The sequence below is a fragment of the Ochotona princeps genome, chromosome 2 (genome assembly GCF_030435755.1).
Source record: "Ochotona princeps isolate mOchPri1 chromosome 2, mOchPri1.hap1, whole genome shotgun sequence".
NCBI lineage: Eukaryota > Metazoa > Chordata > Mammalia > Lagomorpha > Ochotonidae > Ochotona > Ochotona princeps.
In genome coordinates, this window is record NC_080833.1 from 15430785 (window position 1) to 15448113 (window position 17329).

The window sequence follows — 17329 nt, forward strand, 5'->3', positions numbered from 1 at the left end:
CTAGAAGTGGGGTATGATCTTAGCACATGTGCCAGAGTCATCAGAAGGATTTAAGACTCTGTTTGGGGACCAGCCCACAGCTTAGTAGGTTAAGCCTACACCAGCACTGTTGGTATCCCACATGGGTGCTGGTTTGAGTCTCTGCTCTTCCACTTTCAATCCAGGTGCGTAATTATGGCCTGGGAAAGCAGCAGAGGATGGCTCAAGCCCTCAGGCCCTTGCAACCATGTGGGAGACCCAGAAGAAACTCCTGGTTCCTGGCTTTGGATCAGCTCAGTTCAGCTGTTGTAGCCATTTGGGAGTGAACCAGAAGATGAACGATCTCTCTCCCTCTCTTTCTCTCAGTAACTTGCCTTTCAAATGAATCAATAATTTTTTTTAAAAAAAGGAATTTCTTTCACCCAAACCCCAACATGTTTCTATATATGCAGCGTAAATGTGAATGCATGTACCTTCCCCTATGCGCACACACACACAAGCTCTAAGCATCTCTTAAGTCTTTTATTTTCTTGTTTCTTTGGGAACCAAAACAAACGAAAGGCTAGTAAAAAGAAAAAACTCACAAAATGTGTCCCCCGGTATCACTACATCGGACGGAGCGGGACCCTCCTGCACTGGGCAGCAGCCAGCTCTCCTCCTTCCCCGTGGCGCAGGCAGGAGGGCGGATGGCGAGGACATTGGAGGGCAGGGACGGGCACTGCGGGGCTGAGGAGCACTGAGTGTGGCAGGAGCGGGTGAATGCAGGAAAGAGTAAAAGTAAGGAAGTTGGCCAGGTAGGATTCCTTAATGGGGAAGCAACTTGCCTGCGGCAGACCCAAAAGGCACAGAACCCCCAAAGCTGGCAGCCCCAGTCGGGGTGGGGGTGTCAAAGCTGCTAGCTGTTGGCTCCAACTCAGATAAAGGGCGGTGGATACTGCTGTCCCAGGGTGACCTGGCTCCCTCCCTGCCGTCCTGCTAACACACTGCAAGGCCAGGTTCTCACAGCCCCTGTGGCTCCCAGCTGCTTCCAATGGATTCATTGTCTGCCTTGTTTTGTTTGTCCCAAGTTCAGGCCACCCTGTTGGTGAGTGGCCTCTTTCAAAGGTGAGCTGGCCTATCTCGGCCTTGGACAATCGGTCCTTTCAAGGGGGACAGGCAGCTCTGTGAACCGTCTCTGCCCTTGCTCAGGCGAATCTCCGCCACGGCCACCGGGTGGATGTATGTGCAATTCCAACTCTGTGATTCTGTGTGCATTCTTCAGGTGGCCGGGCATGGGTGAGAGGAAAGAGCTCAGAAGTAGGGGCGCCAGGGGCCAGAATGTGGCACAGCAAGTTAAGCTGCTGCCTGCACTGCCAGCATCCCGTATCCTCTTTCCTTCCTCCCTCTCTTCCAGGGATCTTCACAAATTAGCAGAAAATGGAGTTTTTTGGTGCAAAGAAGTTTGAAGTCTATACTTTTGAGAACTCTTCAAAAATTCCACGCATATAATGCATATCATGACAAAAAAACTTGTATGAATTCTTGCACTACAATGAATATCTTTTCATTTAACTTCTCGGTGATTTTTGAAGTACTCCTTTGTATGTTAACTAGGAACTGGACTAGACACTGGAGCTTGAGGGAGCTCCTGGGATGAGCTGGACCAACTCATTGGTCAACAAAGAAAAGAGTCCTTGAAAGCAGGTGGAGAAATCAAAGGAATATCTGGAACGACAGGGCAGTCCGTCCCCAAAGGCAGGCATTCCCTCCCAATAGTCACGTCCAGTGGTTCTCTTCCCTTGAATCTGCGTTTAGCCTGTGGTTCATTGCTGTCTGAATAGTCTCTGGGACTAGGTCAACAGAGGCCTTGCAGCTTCCACCTGGGTCTCCTAGATTGTTTGCTCTTGGCTTTTTCTCTCTTGGTTTGGAAAGCCCACACTACATGAGCAGGAAGGCACCCTGACAACTGCAGTCCAACCCCCAACCTCCTGCCAGCATCAACCACCGGCCCCGTGTGTGCCATCTTGGATCTTCCAACCTGGCTGAGATCCCAATGACTGCAGCCCCTCTGAGCACCACGTGGAGCAAAAGCAGCACCAGCTGAGCTCTGTCAGTCCACACACTTGAGACCATAAGACTGAGTTTGGAGTGGGTGTTTTTTTTTTTAAGATTTATTTTTATTGAAAAGGTAGGTCAGCTTTATATATTTTTTAAAGATTTTTTTTTTTTATTGGAAAGGCAGATATACAGAGAGGAGGAGAGACAGAGAGGAGCATCTTCGTCAGATGGTTCACTCCCCAAGTGAGCGCAACGACCAGTGCTGCACTGATCCAAAGCCAGGAGCTAGGAACCTCTTCCAGGTCTCCCACATGGGTGCAGGGTCCCAAGGCTTTGGGCCGTCCTCGACTGCTTTCCCAGGCCACAAGCAGGGAGCTGGATGGGAAGCAGGGCTGCCGGGATTAGAACCAGTGCCCATATGGGATCCCGGGCACGTTCAAGGCAAACAACTTAAGTCGCTAGGCCAAGCCGCCGGGCCCGGTCGAGGGTTCTAATCCCAGCGGCCCTGCTTCCCATCCAGCTCCCTGCTTGTGGCCTGGGAAAGCAGTCGAGGACGGCCCAAAGCCTTGGGACCCTGCACCCACATGGGAGACCTGAAAGGGGATCCGAGCTCCTGGCTTTGGATTTGCTCAGCTCTAGCCGCTTGGGTAGTGAATCATTGGAGAGAAGATCTTGCTCTCTGTCTCTCCCCCACTCTGTATATCTGCCTTTCCAATAAAAATAAATAAATCTTAAAAAAAAAAATTAGTGGAGGCATTCCCTGTGAAATCCAGATTTCTTGGTTCTCTCAAAACTCAGACACCTGGCAGCACAGGACCTGGGCTTCTACATGACAGGTACTGGGGAGGTGACCATGCCCTTTAGAGAGAGACTCATGCTTGTGCCAGGCCTGCTGCCCCTCGCCCTGCACCCCCGCCTGTCCCTGCCTGGTGCTGGCAGCCGACTGCGAGCTGGCAAGCCCCAGGGCTTCCTCGTGGTGCTGACTTCCTGAGTTCTCTGCCCACCATATGGATGACAGTGGTTATGGTTCCTGGTATCCCCCTTAGCCCAGCACAGTTCTGGGAACGCAGCAGACGCTCTGCAAACATTGGGTTCCCACCCTCCTAGACTTCCCGATGACCTTGGTTACCTCCCAGTCCCAGGAAGCTAGGGCCAATCCTGGGGGTGTGCCCTGGCCCAGCTCTGCTCCCTGCAGGCCTGCCCCCATGGGCCTGCAGCCCTATGGCCAGTGCAGGTGAACACAGACCTTGCTCAGCAGTGCAGTCTCCAAAAGCTTCTAATGATGGTCATTTCTTTTTTTTTTTTCACATTTTATTATTATTGCTATCATTTTATGATACAGCTCCATATTCCCTTATCCCCTCCCCAATTCCCTCTCCCCCACCTAGTTCCTCTATATCATTACTAGCACATAGTTCTTCATACTCAGTCATATGTCCATCATTGAGGGCATGGACAATGGCACAGAGTCCAGAATCCTATTGTCAAGATATAGTAAACAGTTTCATTGTAAGTATCTTTGTCTGGAAGCAGAAATGCATACAACACTGCATCCTCACATCTGGATGTTAGTCTCCATTTCACAGCTACTGTACATCCCCTCAAATGAAAAGTCATAATACAAAATCAACAATAGAAAGAAAAATAGAAATTTACAATGCCCTGAAGTTAAATGACATGTTACTAGGTATGACAGTCTCCATGACACAGCTACTATACATCCCCTTAAATGAAGAGCCACAAAACAAAATCAACATCTGAAAGAAAAAAGAAATTAACAACACCAAGAAGTTAGATAGCATGCTATTACATGACTAATGTGTAGCTGAAAAAATAAAAATCAAGAACCTTCTTGAAGAAAATGATGCCACTGCATGATCTATGAGTCATTGAATGATTTAATCAGAAGAGAGTGTTTTGAAGAGATGAAACCAACAGAAAACAACAAAACCCATGCAATATAGTTTCCACTGATCTTTGTGGAAGTGTGTCTCCTCCAGACAATAAACAGATGGGTTTTGTTTTTTAAGCCAGTCTACTAATCTATGACATTTGATTGAGCTTAAGCCATTTATATTCAGAGTTTAATATGTATGGATGTTATTTTGGTCCTGTCATTTTAGGAATGGATTGTTCATTGGTTTAGTCTTGTGTTGTCATTTTAGTGGGATGTTCTTCCCATTTGCCTTTGGTTTTGGTAGGTGCTGTTCCTCTTCTCTGCCAAGAGAACATCTTGAAGTATCATTTGTAGGGCAGGTTTGGAAGAGGCAAATTCTTTTAGCTTTTCTTTACTGTGGAAGAATCTTATTTCATTTTCAATTTTTTGCTTTTAGAATCTGGAATATGTCACTCCATTCTCTTCTTGCCTGTAGAGCTTCCTGTGAGAGATCTCCTGTGAGCTTAATTGGCATTTCTTTATATGTCAATTGATCTTTTTCACGTGCGTATTTAAGGATCTTTTCCTGATGTTCAATTGAAGAGAGCCTGATGATCATATGTCGTGGTGAAAATCGCTTTTGATCAAGCCTGTTGGGAGTTCTGTGCCCCTCATGGATCTTGTTTCCCAATTCTTTCTCCAGATTAGGGAGATTTTCCTTTATTATTTCATTGAATACATTTGCAAACTCAGCTTCTCTTTCTGCACCTTCTGGGAGTCCCATAACTCTTGTATTTGGCCTTTTGAATACTTTTTTTAGCCTGATCCAGCTCTGCTTCCAGCTTTTTGTTTGCTTCCCCTTGGTGACAGGAAATATCTTCCAATTCTGAGATTCCCTCTTCTACCTCCTTCATTCTACCTTGAAGACTTTTCACTATACTTTTAATTTGCTCTACTGTGTTCTTAATTTTTGATATACCAGTCTTGATTTGCTTTGTTGCTTTCTTAAATTCTTCGAACTCTTGCAAGAGCTTCTCATTATTATTCAGAATCTTCAAAATGAGTCTTATGGATTCTGTGTGCCCCATTTTCTCAATGTCTTCCTCAGTTAACTCTGAGGTTGGCATAGGGTTTTGCTCCTTTGCAGGGGAGTTTTCGGTAATATTCATTGTGCCTTTGTCTCTTTTTTTGCTCTTGATAATTGTACTTCTGGTTAGCAGAGTCTTCTCCTTGGGGCAGGTTTCTAAGCTGTGTCACCCACAGGTCTACAATGCGATTTTACTTATTGCAGTTGGTACACAACTCTGCTTGCACCCACTTGTGCCACAACCTCCAGCGAGTTCCAGGTCTGGATTCTTATGTCAGATTTCCACCATGGTCTCCACAGCCCCAGCTCTTGGCTCACCACACTCCACCTCCTGTGATACTGTGCTGAGGCTGCACCGTTATCTCTGTAACCTTTCTCCCACTTCCAGTTGGAGCAGGATTAGAGAGACACCATGTGTCCTATATAATTAGGTTGTTAGTGGTGCTGATCTTGTCAGAACCTGTTGGACGTTAGGTATTATTTTCCTGCGGGACCAGTGCACTTCACTGACCTCAGCGAGTTCTTGCGAGATCAGCACATGCGCAGTTCACTGATGTCCCCTGCAGTCCCAAAGCTATTGCCACAGTGTACAAAATGGCACCTGACATACCGCCACTACAGTCCTTGATCTGCTGGCTGTCAGATCCGAGGGCTACCCAGACCTGCCCCGGGTGGAACCCGTAGAATGCCACGTCGTTGCAGTTCACCGAGTCAGAAATGAGCTCACTCCCAGCTCAGCGCATGCTCAGTCCTTTCCCTTGCCCTTTCCTCCTTACGCAAAATGGTGCCCAATTCAGCTCTAGGGGGCTGACTGGGCTGTGAAATCCACTCTGTTCTCACACTGCCCGTCTGAGATCTGCTGCTCTGTCTCTGCTCCTGGTCAAATCAATCAGACCAGCAGGACGGACAGGTCTTTGTCTGGGTTCACCTCCCAGGCTCCCAGTGAAAGTCCCTTCCCACCTGGTTGCTGGTGGAGTTCCGGCTGCTGGTGGAGTTCAGATCGCCGTTTGCTGAATGCTGCTGGATTAACAGCCACTGCAACACCACACCATTCTTTTTGCTGCTTTCCAGTGTCTGTCAGTCTCCAGGTACCCCTCTGCTGTTGTTCTGTCCTTTCCTATTTCCTAAAATGTATCCTCTCTGCTTCATCCTGATTAAATGTTTTTCCGTCTGTTTAAACGTGTCCTTACCCTATTCCACCATCTTGATTCTCGTGATGAACATTTCTCTCAGGTCAGTTGCGAATAGGGGCCCCTGCCCACTCACCGTTCTCATCCCAGCAAAGCCGGAACTCTCCTGTGGAAAGGAGCAGAGAAGACACCATGGACCCTAGGGTCACATGGACCTGTAGGGATGTCACTGCACCCTAAACTCTAGCTGAAGCCCCCATTTCTCCCACCCTCAGGTTCCTCTATGTCAAACGGGGGCTGCACATGGCTCAGCCCACTGCTGACAAGATTTCCAGCTCTGGCTAGAAAGTGTTCAGCTGGGCCTGTGATGAATGCAAAGAAGGGGTGGGTGTTGGTGCCACCGTCTCAGTCACTGAGTGACTGTGTCAGCACCTGGCACTGCCATTTCCCCAGCTCTCCCCGACAAAGCTCAGAGGACTTCACACTCTGTGGTTGACCAGAGTTGACCCCAGAACCCTGACTCCTTCAACCACCACAATTGGTTCAGAGACAATCAAGTGACCCAGAATAGGCCAATGACAGGGCACTCTGAATTCTTTCAGGGTTTCTTGGCAAAGAGGCCCCTTCTTTCAGCAGGAGTGGCTGAGCTGACCGGATGTCAGCCTGCAGCTAAGCTGGGCAACATTACAAAGGAAAAGGCACCTGCCCTGAGAGGGAGGTCCCCAGGGGAATCACAGAGCCAGTGGGCCCTGGAAGTTTCCAGAGGTAACAGCCCAGTTAGGATGAAGTTGCACAAATCTGCACTTTGGGATATTTTGGAGAGACCTGGATGAAAATAGGCATCATCCTGCCAAGACCCCCACAACTCTCAGGGTCTCCATCTCCCATCATCAAGTTACCAGAGTGTGGGCTGAGGGAGTCTGGACACCAAGCAGTTCCCCCTGCAGGGATAGTCTAGCCGGAGGATGTTAGGGGCCTTAAGGAGTGGGCGTTTACTGTCAGTGATGGACGAGGCTTTTGCTCCCCACCTTCACGGAGGTATATCTAAAGAGCAACCTGGAGACCTTTAATGTGCACCACGCGATCCTCCCTGATGGATTTATGCAACCATAAAGCTACTGCTGTGGTTGGGAAGCAAGCTCTTCTATCCTACTCAGAACCACCACCCCCACCCATCCCTCTAACTTAGCCAGAAGTTTCAGCTAGAATCACGAACACACACTTTTTGTTGTCTGGCTCCTGTCACTCGGTGTAATTACCCCCAGCAATCAGAGGCATTGCAAGTGGGTCGATGGTTTACTGCCTTTCAAGGAGAAGTGATAGTCCTTGCATGCACAGGCAAGAACTGTCTTACCCAGCCATCTGTGGACAGGCATTTGAGTTGTTCCCATTTTTAGCCGTCCCAGACAAAGCCGCCGTAGGCTTTCACATACAAGTTTTTGTGAACACACCAACTTCATTTTCCCTGGGTAAGGAATGAATTGACTAGGTCACTGACTAAGTACACGATTAACCAAGAAAACTCCATGCTGTTTAACAAAGTAATTGTACCATTTTGCATTTTTTTTTTACATTTTCTTTTTAATACTATTTACACAGTTGAGAAGGATGCAGGGCCATGTGGGCTTCTGATTAGAGTGGAGAGGGTTGAGGTATGAAGGAAAGGGGGTGAGACAAATGCTTCAACTTTTCTTTCTCCTGTGTCAGCAGTGGGAAGGGGGGAGGAACCATTCCTTGCTGTCAAAATGCATCAGCACCTGCGGATGCGCAACAGTCATTTGATGACATCTTAGAGACCCCTATGTGGGGAAGAGATTTCCAAGGGTGTCAGTTGGATGATTTTGGTAGTACTGAGATGCTCTCGGTTTTGTTGCATCTTTCCAAGGTTTATAGGCTGACATAGTCCACCTTCCTGCATCCACAGGCCCAGGAACATGCTGCAAAGCTTGGCCAGGAAAACAGCCCATCTTGTTCTGCCTTCTATCCTCTGATGGAAGCGCTCCACGTCTTCTGCTGGCTTAGATGAACTGGCTGTCATGTCCCACCATGGCATGCTGACCACTGCATAGGCATAAGCAACTGAGAAGGTCCAGTCCTGACACATGTACTACAAGGTCAGACCACAAAGTATTGTGATGACCACAAAATATTATGGTGTTCCCTGTGGCCAGGGTTTGAGTCCAGCAGCCTAGTTGAGTTTTCCAAGAAACTTTGCCTGGGGTGACCCCAGACTTGATTCTTGCGTGCTGCACTTAGTACAGCCTTAGAATTGGACTGTCACCTGCACCAGTCAACACATACTAGTAGATTCAGCTGCCTGATCAACTCCTCCCCTACTCCTATCTCTCATGTGACCTGACAGGTGCTATGATCTAGCCTAGCCCAGCCTGTCTTCATCACAGCAGTGAGTACTGTGGCCTGGTCGGCATGACTCCCTAAAATTCTCAGCCCCAGTTTTTGCGTGCGTTAGCATGTGCTGTGGCCCAGTATGGTCTGTCCCACATCCCAACTGGTTTTCATGCACACCCGTAGCTGCTGCAGCTTGGCTCAGCCCACCCTGCCCCCAGACCCAGCCCACACTTATGATGATAAGGGTTGCAGCTTTGATCAGCCTGGCCTGTCCCAGCCCTGGCCTTCATGCTCACCAGTAGGAACTACAGCCCAGCAGGGTAGGTACCAGCAGTTCCCCTACCAGGCCTACGCTGAGCCCCAGATCTTGCACCTGCCAGGAGATACTGCAGTCCAACCTAATTTGCACCCAGCCTGGCACTTACCAGCAGGTGCTACAGGCTAATCCAGCTGGTCTGCACCCATTCTGACTTTCATTCATGCCAGTGGGTACAGCAGCCTAGCCCAGCCTGGTGTGCTCCTAGTCCCAGCTCTCATTCTCACCAGTAGAAACCGCAGCCCAACAAGGGAGTCCCTGAAGTGCCTCTACCAAACTCATTCCTAACCCTGGGTCTTGCACACACCAGTGAGTGCTGCAACTGGCCTACCCCAGTCTTGACATCTTCCAGCAGGTGCTACAATCTGGCTTAGCCTAACCCATCTCAATTCCTAGCTCTCACCAGCAGGTGCAGCAGCCTAGCCCAGTCTGGCCCACCCTCAGCCCTCATGTGAACTGGCAGGTGTTCCAATCCAACCTGTCCCGGCCTACATCTCATCCTGGTACTTGTTCATGCCAATATGTACTGTGGACTGGACCAGTCCAGCCTGCCCCCAGACCCAGCTCACACATTTACTGACAAGTGTTGCAACCCAGCCTGGTCTGGCCTGCCCCAGCCCTGGCTTTCACACTCATCAGCAGGAGTTGCAACCTAGCAGAGGAGCTCCCCAAGTTCCTCCACTAGACCTGCTCTCAAACCTGGATCTCATGTGTGTTGGCAGGTACGTAGCCCAGCCTGATATGGCTGGCCCCAGTCCTGTCACTAACTACAGCAGGTACTGCAGCCTAGCCCAACTGGCCTGCACCCTTTCTGGCTCTTGTTGGTGGGTGCTATAGCCTAATCCAGTCTGGCTCACCCCCTGACGCAGCTCTGATGTGAACTGGGGGAAGGAAAGAGAGAGGACAGTCAAGCCTGTCCAAATCATTCTGGCTCGCATGAGCACCAGCAGGTGATGGTGCCTAGCCCAGACTGGCTCAGCCAAATCCAGTCTACATATATGGCATGCTGATGGCTGCTGCTGCCTTCCCTAGCGTGATCTGCCCCTAGCTCTGGCTCTTGCACTCACCAGTGGGTGCTGTAGCCTAGAGCAAGGAAGTTCTGCCCCCAGGCCCTGTTCTCAGTCCCTAACCTCGCATGTGCTGGTGGGTACTTCAGCCCAGCCTGGTGTGGCCCACCCACAGTCTCAGCTCTCTCTGACAACTGTCACAGCCTAGGCCAGCCAGGCTCGGCCCACATTTATTCCGGCTCTCATGCATGCCAGCAGGTGCTGTGGCCTGACCCAGCCCAGCCTGCTCCCAGACCCAGCCCACACCCCAGCTGAGGAGTGCAGCAGACCTGCTTGGCCTGGCCCACCACACCCCAGCTATTATGCTCCCCAGCAGGAGATGCAGCTCTCCTTAGTCCTGGTCTTTGTGTTGTGGGTCCAGTGCTGCAGCCTGGCCCCCTCTGCAACCCCCCCGTCCAGTTCCAGCTCCCACAAGTGTCAGGTGAGTTCCAAGATCCAACCTGGCTCAGTCAGTCACCACCCCCAGCTTTCTGTGCAAACCAGCAAGTGCCACAGTCCCGCAGAGGTGAGCCCACATGTTCCCTACAGAATCTGCCCCTAGATCTGGTTTTCTCACATTCTAGTGGGTGCTGTAGCCCAGCCTGATGTGGCCTACTCCCTATTCCTGTACTGCAGCCTAGTAAAACCAGGCATATCACCAGCCCCAGCGGGCAGAGAGTGATGCTACTTAACCCAGCCCAGGTCTCCCATGTGGGCAGGTGCCTTGGCCTGGCCCAGACATGGTCTCTGGTTTCCTCCCTCTAAACCACTCCATTTTAGCTCCCTTGCCTACCTGCAAGTACCGTGGCCTGGTCTATGGAAGCCCCCACAAGTCATTCCTCCCCTGTCAAACATGCTCTCAGCTGCCTACTCCAATATATGCCCAGAACCCCTTACCCAGGCAATCTACAGCCCTACTGCCGGAGGCTGGGGTGGCTTTTCCTGGTCTGGCCTGGTGTTCCCTTCCTTTTCCATGTATCTTAAAAATAATATAACAGGGCCCGGCACGGTAGTCTAGTGGCTAAAGTCCTCGCCTTGCATGTGCCGGGATCCCTATGGGCGCTGGTTCTAACCCCAGCGGCTCCACTTCCCATCCAGCTCCCTGCTTGTGTCCTGGGAAAACAGTCGAGGATGGCCCAAAGCTTTGGGACCCTGCACCCATGTGGGAGACCAGGAGGAAGTTCCTAGCTCCTGGCTTTGGATCAGTGCAGCACTGGTCGTTGCGGTCACTTGGGGAGTGAATCATTGAACCGAAGATCTTCCTCTCTGTCTCTCCTCTCTGTATATCTGACTTTCCAAGAAAAATAAATAATAAATTTTTAAAAAAATTAATCATAATAGGCAACTATACTGGCACACTACTATAGTTAACATGAAACAGGTCCAGATGCTCTACAGCTATTGGCTGCTTTTCTCCCAACAGAAAACACTTGCCCAGGAACAAGGCTACCTAGGTAGGTGCCTACAGCTAGGAACCATTTTACATTTCTAGCAGTTGTGTGTAAAAGTTACATTTTGACAATACTCAGTATGGCCAGAATTTTTTGTTTATCCAGGACCTAAAGGTTGTTAAAGGACAATTTCTTGTGATTTTCAATGTTGTTTGGTAATGATTTGTTTTTAAGATCTGCTTATGGGCCTGATGCAATGTCACAATGATTAAATCCTCACCTTGCAAATGCAGGGATCCCATATGGGCCCTGGTTCGTATCCCGGCCTCTCCACTTCCCAGCTAGCTCTCCACTTATGGCCTAGAAAAGCAGTGTAGAATGTCTCAAAATCTTGGGACCCTGCATTCACGTGGGAGATCTAGAGAAGGTTCCTGACTCTGGTCTCAGATTAGCTCTGCTCCGGTCTTTGTGGCCATTTGGGGAGTGAACCAGCAGATAGAAGATCTTTCCCTCTGTTTCTCCTTCTCTCCATTAATCTAATCTGTCTTTCCAATTAAAAAAAAAAAAAGATTTTTCTATTCAAGAGGGAGAGTAACAGAGAAATCATTGGTCCACTCTCATGACCACAAAACTAGGACTGGGCTAGGCAACAGCCAGATGCCGGGAACCATGTGAGTGGTAGGGAGTCAAGTCCATGGGCCATGCTCTGACACCTTCTCAGGTATAGTAGGAGAGAACTAGATCGGAAGTGCAGCAGCCTGAATGGGAACCAATGTTCAGATACAGGACACGGACATTCCACACAGAGGTTGGCATGCCATGCCACAGTGCCCACTCCTGCTGTGTTGTGTGGACATTTTCCCCATGTTGACCCCCACACACTCTCTCTGATAAAAGGCCAGTGCAGCTCTTCTGCCCCTTTTTTGAATTGTCTGCAATCTTGTTACTTTGGGGAGTTCTGTGTACATCCCAGATGCACGCGCATGATTTAAAATTAGTTTTAGTCTCAGCCTGTGGCTTATCCTTTCATTTTTAACTTCACCTTTTAAGAGAAAAACTTAATTGTGATACAAAATTCAGGCAATCCATTTTTTTTTCTTTTATGGGTGGCATTTTCAGCGCTGACTCCAAGAAAGGCTTGTCTCATCCAAGATCTCTAAGACTTCCTCCTCTACTGTCTTCCAGAACTTCTATGTTGGTGTGCTTTGTCATTTAGGTACATGATCTATCTTGATTGCAGTTGTAGTCATGATGCAAAACGCAGTTTCTAGGGGACAGCACTCCTTCTCTCACCATCAGGAATGCTATGGGCTCCGGGTTTTTCATCGATGCCCTTTATTAGCCGGAGAACCTTCACATTTTCCTGGCTCTCCATGTGTCCAACAATTTTGAATTGTGTCCTAGACATTGTGTAGATTTGGATCATCACCATCTCTTCTGGACAACGCTGAAGTTTTTCTCTGAGCAACACAGTAACCCAGCTGGGTCCAGACTCAAGTCTCATGTGGCCCCTGAGGGTCACTCCCTGCTCAGTTCCCAGAGCCTTTCCCACGTGGCTTTGTCTAAAGAACATCCAGTTCTGGGTTTGGCTGAGGCTTTTCTGGGTGGCTTGGATCTTGGTTCAGTTTTCTGAGCCCTGCTCTGGGCGGCATGAGAGCTGAAGTGCTGAGAACCCACAGCCTCCCCAGGGGCACAGACCACAAGTAGGTACAGGTCATCTCTGAGGGCTCAGAGATGGGCGGCTGCTCCAGCATCTCAACTCCTCGTGACAGAAACACAATGCCAAGGACTGAACTCTCCAGCCACATCCTGGCTTGGGTGAGGTCTCCCTGTTTCTGGCCTGCCTGGGGCTCTTCTGTGGGGTGCTGCCCCCCCCATCCCCAGATTACAAGCACTGATTCAGCTGGCCAGCACTCAGCCTTCCATCCACAGCCTGGGAATAGGCGACAGGGGTCGGGGAAGGGGAGAAGTCAAGCAAGGGGTGACCCCATCTCTAGCGACTTCTCTGGCGCTCACTGTGAAGTCACTGGAGTCCCAGCTGCTTATGTCAGGGAGTAACTTAATAACAAGGGGTGTTTATTGAGTGCCTGCTGTGTGTGCCAGGCGCCATGCAAAGCATGTTGCATGTACTTTAAGCTCATGAAATACTTGAATTACAAGATAAGCTTATTTGGATGCAAGCACAACTTTGGGAATACAGTGCATTGCTTTTCCATAGCAAATATTTCCTCTGAACTTTCTGAACCCACATAAGCTCACCTCAACTCAGTCCATCAGCTCCAAGAGGCACATCACAGATGAGGAGTGGAACTTGGAAGGGGTCATGATTGTGGTAGATGGCAGAGGGGGAACCTTGGAGGTGGCTCTGTCTCTGTCATTGGGCTGCTCCAGATGCTCCAAGGTCAAAGTGTGCTGGTTTGAAACCTCCTTCTTCCACTGCGTCTGCAGGTGCCTTTCCAGGGGAGGCCTGAGAGTGAGCTGCCCCACCCCTGACCCAGAGGAGAGGAGTAGATTCCCAGGGGCCCTGGGGCTAAGCAGACCCCAGCCTGCCACCAGAAATTAACTCAGAGGGAGCAGTGAGTGAGGATGAGGCTGATGGTTTGCTGATTCTCACTAAGTAACAAAGGGAGAAAGCAACTGCGCACGGTGCGCACCAGCCTCCCTGCTGGCACCAGCCCGGACTCCTGGAACATCTTTATCCACTTACCCAGGGATTCAGGAAATTCTCCTCCAAGTCAGCTTTATTGGAGATTTTGGAAGTGAAGTGCACAACCTCCCAATCAATAACAGATGAACAATGCTCAGATTGCATATTTTTGGGAGGACGTTTGCCCAGGCTGGTCCCTTTGAAGGGCTTGGCCTTGGACATGCCCGTCGGATCAGACATTACTGGGAAATTAAGTTCTGGACAATTCTGGAGACCAGAGTCATCAGCATGGGTGTGACAGGAAGGATGTCCAGTGAGGGCTGGGGGCCAGCCCACATTTCTTCCCTTGACTCCTCTCTCTCCCCGCCCCCTCCGTGACTTGTCTTCCACATACACGGAGCTTGGAAGTATCCAGTCTGCAGCCCATCCAGAATCAATCAAACCCAGTCCGTGGCTGAGCCAATGGAGGAAGCATGGACAGCTGGCATGCCATCATGCCTTGCTGTGCAGGAACGAGTTCTGTAGAACCTCACCCCCTCCCTCCATCACACAAACAGGCAGAACTGGAGAAGATGGTCCAAGGGCGGCAGTTGGACCGGACCATCAGGACTTCATGTCCCCCATGGCAATCACTGGAAGAGTGGGAGGAGGTATGGGGAGGAGCAGAGAAACCTCTGGGAAAGGCAGCACTCCTTTAGCGTCAGGTCGTCTAGGGTGCAAGCCAATGCCTTATGGTGGGAAATGGAGTGCCTGTCCATCTCCCTCCTCTCCCCGGCACTTATAGGACACTTGCCTCTGAGACATGCAGGACAAACACGAACGATTTCTAGAACACATGGGCACTTCAGAAAGTTCATGGATGTGTAAAATTAAAAGATACCTTTTTTTTCTTAAAAATCCATTTATTTGGGAGAGTGACAGAGAGAAAGAGAGAGAGAGAGATCTCCCATCCACTGGTTTACGCTCCTAAATGAGCACAGTTGCCAGGACTAGGCCAGGCCGAAGTCAAGAGCCAGGTCTCCCACACAGATTTCAGGGGTCCAAGCACTTAGACCATCTTCTGCTGCTTTTCCCAGGACTCTAGCAATAAGTTGGATCAGAAGTGGAGCAGCTGGGACATAACCAGAACCATAATGGGATGCCAGTGTTACAGGTGGCAGCTTTACCCACTATGGCACAGCACTAGCCCCAAGTTTTTACAATACAAAGAAAAATGAAATACACACGTAACTTTTTTCTAATATGCATGTTCCAGGAACTTTGGTAAGCCCCTTATGCAAGAATCTCAAAAGCTTTTGCAGCAAAATAAACACATTTCATTCCATTTTTCCTCAGACTTCAAAAGATTCCATGTACTTCTGTCACTCCTGATTCAGGCATCCACTTACTCATCGGTTTCTCGCACGTCCACTAACTCATGTGTCTACTTACAATCCCATCTATTTAGTCACCTGCACTGTGTAGATTTTGTTTCTGAATTGCATTGGTCAGGATTTTCATTACAAGTGGCAGCAACCCAACTCAGACTGGCTCAAGCAGAAAAATTACTTTACTGATATCTATTTTTTTATTACAAAGTCAGATATACAGAGAGGAGGAGAGACAGAGAGAAAGATCTTCAGTCCAATGGTTCACTCCCCAAGTGAGCACAACGACCAGTGCTGCGCTGATCCGAAGCCGGGAACCAGGAACCTCTTCCAGGTCTCCCATGCGGGTGCAGGGTCCCAAAGCTTTGGGCCGTCCTCAATTGCTTTCCCAGGCCACAAGCAGGGAGCTGGATGGGAAGTGGAGCTACCGGGATTAGAATCGGCGCCCAAATGGGATCCCGGTGCATTCAAGGAGAGGACTTTCGCCGCTAGGCCATGCCACCGGGCCCCTGATATCTATTTTTAAAGACTAATTAATTTGAAAGGCAGAGTTACCTAAAAAGAGAGAAAGAGAAAGAGAGAGAGATCTTCTATCTTGTGGTTCATTCTCCAAATGGCCACACTGTCCAACAGGCTGAAGCCAGGGGCCTGGCACTTCGTTTGGGTCTCCCACATGGATGGCAGGAGCCCAAATACTTGGGCCATCTTCCATTGCTTTCCTATTAGCAAAGAGCTGGAAGGGAAATGGAATAGCTAGGACTTAAACCATTATCCATATGGGATACCAGCACCATAAGCAGCTGCCAGGCTATGGAACCAACTGCAGAATAGAGTTGAGCTAGCTGGACCTCTGAACTGTGCCCTAGAGAGCCACATGAACCCAGCTTGGAGCATTCCCTAGGGTTAAGCAGTGGTGAGAAAGAGGAATAGTTACAAACTGGCCCCCACCTGCCTTAGATCAGAGGGTGGCACACAGAGCAAATGAAGCTGCAGAGGTGATGTTATACCAATCCCTCAGTGTGAGCAAGCTCTGGGTTCTATCACTTTTCCAGGCTGATATCAGCGATTGGCTGTGGGGTGAGCACATGACCTATGCTGAGCCAATCAGAGTCAGCAAGCATTCGTTCCAGTACTTCTCAGGAACAGTTAGGAAAACACAGGGCTCTTTCTGTGGGAGCTGCTAATGGCTAGGATATGAGACTGGAGCTGTTGGCCATCTTTGCTACACCTGAGACAAGGCAGAGAATGACTCTGAAATATGGGAAACAAGAGCCAGGAGATGGAGCAAATTCTTTTTATTTTAAGGTTTATTTTATTTATTTATAGAGAAAGGGAGGGAGCGAGAGGGAGGGAGAAAGCAGAATGGGGTGGGGTGGGAATGGGAGGGTCTTCCATGCACTGGCTCATTTCCCAAATGGCCACAACAGCTGAGGCTGAGCCAAGTTGGATCCAGGACCTGCATCCTGGTCTCTCACATGGGTGGCAGGAGCACAAGTTCTCAATTCATCTTTCATTGTCTTCCCAGGAATGTTAGCAGGGAGCAGGATCAGAAACAGAGTGGCCAAGATCCTATCGAATGTGGAATGCCAACATCACTACAATACCTGCCCCAGAGCACATTCTTCCACTCATACAGCACACGGTATGTTAGTTAGTGCACATACTCAGAGGCCAAATACCTGGATTCAAACCTCAGCTGAGTCACTGACTCAATGTGCAACCATGATGGGATTCCTTGCTCTCCCTGCTCCCCATCCATAAAATGGAGTTGATACTACTACTTCCTAGGATCACAGAGGTCTTTAATCAAGTTAGTATATGCGAAATATGCAGAGTTAGCTCTTGGGAAATCACTACATCACCATAGATGTTCGTGATGTACCAAGGATTCTTGACCCCATACTTCAAGCTCACTCTTTCTACAGAGTTCCCGGCTGGAGCACAACTCTACCCAACAGGACCTGGACTGAGCTCCCCTCCACTGCCCAGTCCTCACACCTACCACCTCAGCATGATTCCAAAGCTCCATGGAAGGCCCTATATCTTTTCATTGCTCATCTGAGGAACTGGAACACTTCCTGGAGTTCCCCACCCCTGCCCTATC

The 17329-nt window shown here is 49.4% G+C and overlaps 1 long non-coding RNA gene across 2 annotated transcripts; it reads left to right on the forward strand.

Moving 5' to 3' along the window:
- The first annotated feature begins 938 nt into the window (after positions 1 to 938).
- On the forward strand, positions 939 to 16846 carry LOC131479553 (uncharacterized). Of its 2 annotated transcripts, none has more exons than XR_009244963.1 (3): positions 939 to 1191; positions 8034 to 8223; positions 16751 to 16846. It is a non-coding gene; the product is annotated as an uncharacterized LOC131479553 (long non-coding RNA). The 2 variants fall into 2 exon arrangements; XR_009244962.1 differs by lacking the exon at positions 16751 to 16846 and adding an exon at positions 10158 to 10229.
- The last annotated feature ends 483 nt before the right edge of the window (positions 16847 to 17329 follow it).